Genomic DNA, 7,121 nt, shown 5'->3' on the forward strand with positions numbered 1-7,121 from the left:
AGCCCAAGATGGAGACGATTGGCGCAATCTAATTGAGGTCCTTTGCGTCAATAGGCGTAGATGATAATAGGCTATCTATCTATCTATCTATCTATCTATCTATCTATCTATATATATATATATATATATATATCAAGTAAAAAGCTGAAAATAATAAAATTTTGGAAGGTCAAGGTAACGGTCGAGCAAAATGTCCAATTCACGTAATCAACCATAAGTTTGGATATCGTTGGCACAGAGACTTCAAACTTGAATCATATTTGAGTATTTGAAAATGCAAGCCAATTAATTCATGTTAAGGTCGAAGGTCAAGTCCATTGTCAAGGTTAAGCAAAGGGTCACATTCCGGTAATCAACCATACGGCCACAATTCTAATCGCAAAGTTATGAAACTTGCAGGGATTTTAAACTATTATGTAAATAACTAAAAATTATCAAATTTTGGAAGGTCGAAGGCCAAGGTCACGGACGAGCAAAACGTCCATATCACGTAATCAACCATAAGTTTGCACATCCTTTTGACAGAGACTTCAAACTTGGTTCAAATTTGAGTGTATGAAAATCCACGCCAATTAATACATGTTAAAGTCAAAGGTTAAAGTCAAGGTCAAGAAATAAGTTGCCACGGTGGAGGTCTACGCTCTACTGAGTGCCCCTCTAGTAATATGATGCTATATAAATTTACTTCGATACCATAAAGCTCAATGCTATAGCCTACAGTATACTAGAGTTTTATTCCAGCTGACAATCCATTACACAACAATTTACAATGCACTCAAAACTTATTAGACTTATTATGAAACCAAAGCAAGCAGCCTTTTAACAACTCGATGTTCACTGTCAACTCGAGTCTCGACCTCTAAGAGGATTAAAGCGATTAAAAGCTTTTGGAAATTATGGTTAAAAGAAACGCTGTCACGGTATTTGAAATGAACATCAAAGGCAATGATGATGATAAAATAACCATCTTCTAATATAAATTCAGTACTGATGCCAAATCCATGATCTAAACTGGATGGTAACCTTCTAAATACATTAACCATGCAAGAGACTTCAAGGCTCCGGAGCATAATCTAAAAAATACCTTAAAACGCATTAACATCTAATTTAGGGTAAATCTGACGATCAAGATTCTGAAAACGAAACTACTACGTCTAAAAACCAAGAAAAGAAGAATAGCATTTACAACTATGCAACTACACTGAATAATAACCTTTATTTTTAAAAGAGAACATATTCTCAATGATTCTTATCTCAATCAGTGGATTGATAAGCCTTTTAAGTAATGTGATCTTAAACAGGTGACAATAACTGCCTGCTTCTCGATAAATAATAGGTTAAATAGACTAATGTTCCACCAATGAAACAACCGTTTACAGGCAACAAAGGCTTTTCGAGTTTTTATTTCAAGTATCTAAAACAATTACTTCCTTAATGAGAATAATTTGACATGACACATTCAAACAATAGAAGAAATCAACAAGAATGATCTGTTTTAATGTTGTTAATGTGTTTTAAGATATTTTATTTCAATTTTTCATTAATTCTTATATCGTTTATTTCCTTGTTTCCTTTCCTCATTGGGCTATTTTTCCCTGTTGGAGCTCTTGGGCTTATAGCATCTTGCTTTTCCAACTCGGGTTGGAGCTTGGCTAATAATAATAATAATAATAATAATAATAATAAATCTATCTATCTAATATATATATATATATATATATATATATATATATATATATATATATATATCAATTCACCATACGTTCAGCTAGACTCCACAAGCCATTATAAGAGTTGGAAAACCCAGACCTACATGGCTGAGGACTATGAAGCGAAGTAGGGGATGATGAATGGGGAAGTATTGAATTAAAGCTCAAGAGACGACTGGCGAAATCTAACAGAATCCCTATGCTTCAATAAGCGTAAGGGGTGATGGTGATGATGATGATATGTGTGTGTGTGTTAGATCATCTTTTAATCAAAAGATTGTGTCGGTCATACCTGAGAACTTCATTATCATCCATGCACAGAAAATAGGTTATGTCCTATATATAAAATACTTTTTAAGAACGATGTTAAACAATATCTCAGATGCATTACCTTTGTAGTAAAGTCTGGTTCGACAATACAACGCTCTCTTTAAGGCCATGCGTTAAAATATCGCTTATAATTTACAGTAAACGTCAAACACTGAACGACAAAGTTAAGGGGAAACTAATGACAGTTGTTGACAATAGCAATAACGCACACACAATAAAATATATATTTATAGAATTCCATGAAAAAAAAAATACTTCAAATACGAAACATTTGAGAGCACAGAACTTTAATGGACAAGTGTTTTGGACAAAGAGAATGTCTAAAGGTTAAATTCTTGGAAAAATCAAATTCATTAACATGAGAAAACAAGGGTTAAATTGAGTTATAAATGGAAATATTTTCGTAGTCCCTAGAGGAACTTTAGTACTTATATGTTATTCCATTTTTTTATATAAAAACTAACTAAATTTGACCTATACTGAAAATCGTTAAATTCCATCTTCAAAAATGAAAAGAATACTCATTACGATAATGTTGTGTAACATTGTATCACTGCCAATCATGAACTAAGAAGATAAAATTATGCAAATCGTTTCAAGTGCACAATTTCCGTACAATAGTTTCGCGTTCGTTCAAGCATTGGAATTTTAAAATCCCCACTTTCAAGTTGATACTGTATCAACACATTTAAAAGCATCACCTGAAGATGAGCCAAGTATCACAAGATTGAAAATACGCTTGTCTGCTTCAAGTTTTTCATCGAGGGAGATATTTAAATAAATTAGTAAGTATAAGACAGCGACTGTCATTAAAGACACCATTTGACTGGAAGTGGGTGGAAATTTGAGTATCGAGCTGTTAAACGCTTGGGGGCTACCTCAACTAACCTGAAACTGGTGCAAAAAGTTTAATAGAGCTTGTTTAGGCCTATGTCTCCAGAGAGCGAGAGTCGTAGGCCTAGCCCACTTCCATCTTCGCTCTAGATTCAACATCACCAGTCAGCAGTATAATAACGAAATAAAAGCAATCACCAGACACGCAGCTAATCATAATATGGACATTCTTTTCATGACAAGCTGAGCAAGGGCCAGCAATTACGTTTCATTAGACTTAATGAACTTCCTCAATATTACGGACGAGGGCCTCCGAGTGATAAGGGGCGTTCCACTTGTTAGTAATTAAGACTTTTTCATCGAAGCGGCCACTTCAGTTCTTAACACACGACCTAATTACAAATTAAATCTCTCCCGAGTACAAGTCTTTGTGATCAAGTTCATGTTTTCTCAAGAAATCCAAGTGAATGACCTACTGGTACCCAATAAACAACCATTAAAAACATTTACTACAGGTTTAGACAAAGGCTAAATGAAATTACACTATCAAATTTATCCAACGCTCCAGAAAAATAATATATAAATATATTTAGAACTGAAGAGTAAAACCTTGTTGTCGTGGTATGTATCTCGTCCTTCACATTAAGGCAAAACAGTTGGGCATCGGTGTGTCTGAGAAAGGACCCGGGCTGGTCCAACCCATTCAAAATTTGCACCCCGTGGTCCAACTTCAACCAAGGGGTGAACTTACAACCCAGTGCTTTGGACCTGCTCTCAAAACAGGAGCAAATTTCTGTTAAATTATAATACTTAATTATAAAGACGAAACGGGAATGTGAACCGGTCAACTTACCTTTGTGTCGGCAGTTTATCCACGAACCCTCTTTATCATAATAAATCCACACTGTAGATAATGTAAAAATTTCACTGCCTATTGGAAAGTCAAAATTTCGAGCGACACAACCAGTCTCGATGCACTGCTAACAGTCACTAACGCTCGTTCTTGCTCGAGGGGGAAGGTGTCGTACTTTGTTTCATATCGATAATTCTCTTGAACGTAATAACTATTTTTCCCTTTAAAAAGGAAAGCCATTAAATCTATGTGTAAAACAGTGTATCATAATCCAGAACAGATAGTATAAATAACGTATTAGATACTGAAATAAAATAATAATAATACCACTGTTAGCAACTACAGCGATAAGGCCTTAGGGCGGGTTGACGTCAGTAGCGCCATCTTTTGAACAAAGTATAAACAAAACTACACATACAGAAAACGGTCAAAGTACATTTATCAGGGACTATTGTAGAAAGCTACTTGTTATTTTATCACGTTGTGTATTCTTACAAAGGGCCGAAACAGAAACCTTTCTCATATATCCACAATCAATTATTCATAAATGACATTCTCCGAGTCGCTAAGTATTCTGTTCAAGTTATTAAAACAAAAAGTCACCAAATCTAACAATTAGAATGCCGTTCAAAATTGAGTGTCTCTGTTCATAAACTAATTATAATGCAAACCCACTCGTGTCTGTTAAGATTACACCGCCATGATTTTCGTATTTCAGGGTGATAGATACCATGTGATCACCTGCTACCACTGTCAAAGGTATGGATATTTTGAAAAAGATTGCAAGTTCAATACTGATGATAAAATGTGCTGGAAATGTTCAGAAAATCACGCCACCAAGAAATGTAACTCACAATAGATAAAATTAATAAACTAATCTAAGTTGAACAAACCTGATGATCATAAAGGGAATTCCAGAAATTACAAAGCTTAAGATTTGAAATCGAAGGGATTAGCAGAAAATTCGGACCATGAGTACTAAGAATGCCATAAATAGCGCCTATGTAAATATTCAATGTTATAAAATAATTCATATTTGAGAATTGATAAATGAGAAATGTTTTGTTCAAGAAGAAACTGAAGGCTCTCTTGTTCTCAAAGTGTTCTGATAATGCGGATATGACAATAAACACTAGTTATGCAGAACACCTAAGAATATATACTATAAGCAGATTTTGTAGGTCCTGTGGGGAGTAGGGTTCCCTTAAGTGATAGGACCAACAAAGCAGTCCTTAAAGTAAAGTAACGATTTACGGGCCTTTGGTGTTAAAACTTGAGCTTTTATGAATATCTAAAAGATTACTTGGTTGACAGAAGCTACGGTGTACGAATTAGAAACTTTTACTCGTCATATAAACCATTATTAAGAAAAGGGGTACCCATGGGACGTGTACTAGACACAACCTTATGTTGTATCTATATTATAGGTCTATCAAAAGTACCACAGATAGATGAAGTTTAAAACATTTGTAGATGATACACCATTTTACTTTTCCATAAACATCTTACTAATATTATGGAATGGATGATAATTAAACAACTAAAACTAAGTGAAAATAAAACTGAGTTTATGGTAAGAGAAAAGCAACTTAAGAAACTAGGGTGACATCCAAATAAATATTAATGATAACCTGGTTTTAATATCTAGTAGAGATCGTGACTTAGGTGTATTACTTGACTGTAATTTCTCTTTAGTACTCAAATAGATAATGTAGTAAGAATAGTTAGATATCACATTAGAAATATTGCTTTTGTAAAGAAGTATCTACATGAATATTCTTTGAAGAAAATTGTGATTAATTTGTGCAATTACCAGTATGGACTACTGTAACTCCATCTATTACAATCGACCCAAAGCGCAACTTTATGAATTATAAAACATAATAAAGAGGAGCAAGAATGATAAATAGAGTTCACCGAGAAAGGATTTCCCCTATACTAATTGAATTATACTGGTTGGATATTAAAGCTTGAATAGAGTTTAAGATATGTGCAATGACTCATCAAGTTACCAGAACCGGACGTCCAAATATCTAAGAGATTTGCTCCACATCGTGCAGCCAACGAATCGTGTCGACACGAGTATGGTTACAGATGGTATCAAGTTATTGGAGGCAAGATGTACATCTACTGTAGGTTCTAAAGCTTTTAAAATATGCGGCACCAAGACTATATAACAAGGTCCCACTAGACATCCGAAAGAATGAAGATATTAAGGTTTTCAAATAGAAGTTGAAGACTTTCTTGTTTTCAAAAGTTCAAACTTGCAGCAAATGTTATTATGTTGAACAGGCTAACATAAGTCTTTTTATAGTTTATATATGAAATATCTGTTTTGATATTGTTACTGATTTTAGAATATTCTATTAATTGTTGATTATTTCTTGTATCGTTTATTTCCTTATTTCCTTTCCTCACTGAGCAATTTTTCCCTGTTGGAGCCCTTAGGCTTATAGCATCTTGCTTTTCCAACTAGGTTTTGTAGCTTAGCTAATAATAATAATAATAATAATAATAATAATAATAATAACTGCTTTGATAATGTGGATTTGACAATTAAAGAGGAATACGCTGTATGATATTCTAAATACCTAAGAATATATACTACAAACAGATCTTGAAGGCCCCGTAGGGCACAAGGTTTTCATTTGGGATAGGACCATAAAAACAGCCCGTAAAGTAAATATAAAGAGATATTAAAATAATGTTCGAGGCAATATTCGATGTATAGAAATCACAACGTGAGTGTCGATATTAGGTCAATGCAAACAATTGTACTATTAATTTACGTGCGAAAGAGTTGGTAAATGTCTTGGCTAATATACAACAGAATTGTCATCACTATTTTTTTTTCACCATAAGATATAAATTAGATATCTACATATTCCAACTCGTATTAAGCTAAGAAGATGTCATTTTGTTTTTCAAAATGTTTGAAACGTTAAGTTGTACTTTGATGAATTTTGGTTCAGTGTAATTTCATTCTTCTTCTTCTTCTTCTTCTTCTTCTTCTTCTTCTTCTTCTTCTTCTTCTTATTATTATTATTATTATTATTATTATTATTATTATTATTATTATTGTTGTTGTTGTTGTTGTTGTTGTTGTTGTTATTAATGCAACGTAAGATAGATAAAGTTAAATCAATTAATATCATATTTTATTTCAATATGCTTAATAAGAAAACGCTAAATTTGACTGAATTTCCATTAATTAATGATATGATTATGAAGATCACTCCACGATTTCGTCAAAGCTGGAATAACACTTCCAGTTTACTGCATTGAGATCCATGAAGAAAATAATTAAGGTTACATTATCTAGTTGTCCTTGTACGATGTGGCGGATGGTATAGTCTCGCAAGATCAGAATTCAAAGGATTATGGAATATGTAAAA

General features: G+C 33.3%; 1 protein-coding gene across 3 annotated transcripts in view; it reads right to left on the reverse strand.

Annotated features, from left to right (window-relative positions):
• Positions 1-3,859, reverse strand: part of CdGAPr (GTPase-activating protein CdGAPr) — an 805,825-nt gene extending 801,966 nt beyond the window's left edge. For all 3 annotated transcript variants that reach the window (XM_068388520.1, XM_068388518.1, XM_068388516.1), the window contains exon 1: positions 3,727-3,859. The gene's annotated coding sequence lies outside the window, so the exon portion shown is untranslated. The remainder of the gene's footprint in view (positions 1-3,726) is intronic.
• Positions 3,860-7,121: the final 3,262 nt, after the last annotated feature.

The sequence above is a fragment of the Palaemon carinicauda genome, chromosome 15, assembly GCF_036898095.1.
Source record: "Palaemon carinicauda isolate YSFRI2023 chromosome 15, ASM3689809v2, whole genome shotgun sequence".
Taxonomy (NCBI): Eukaryota; Metazoa; Arthropoda; class Malacostraca; order Decapoda; family Palaemonidae; genus Palaemon; species Palaemon carinicauda.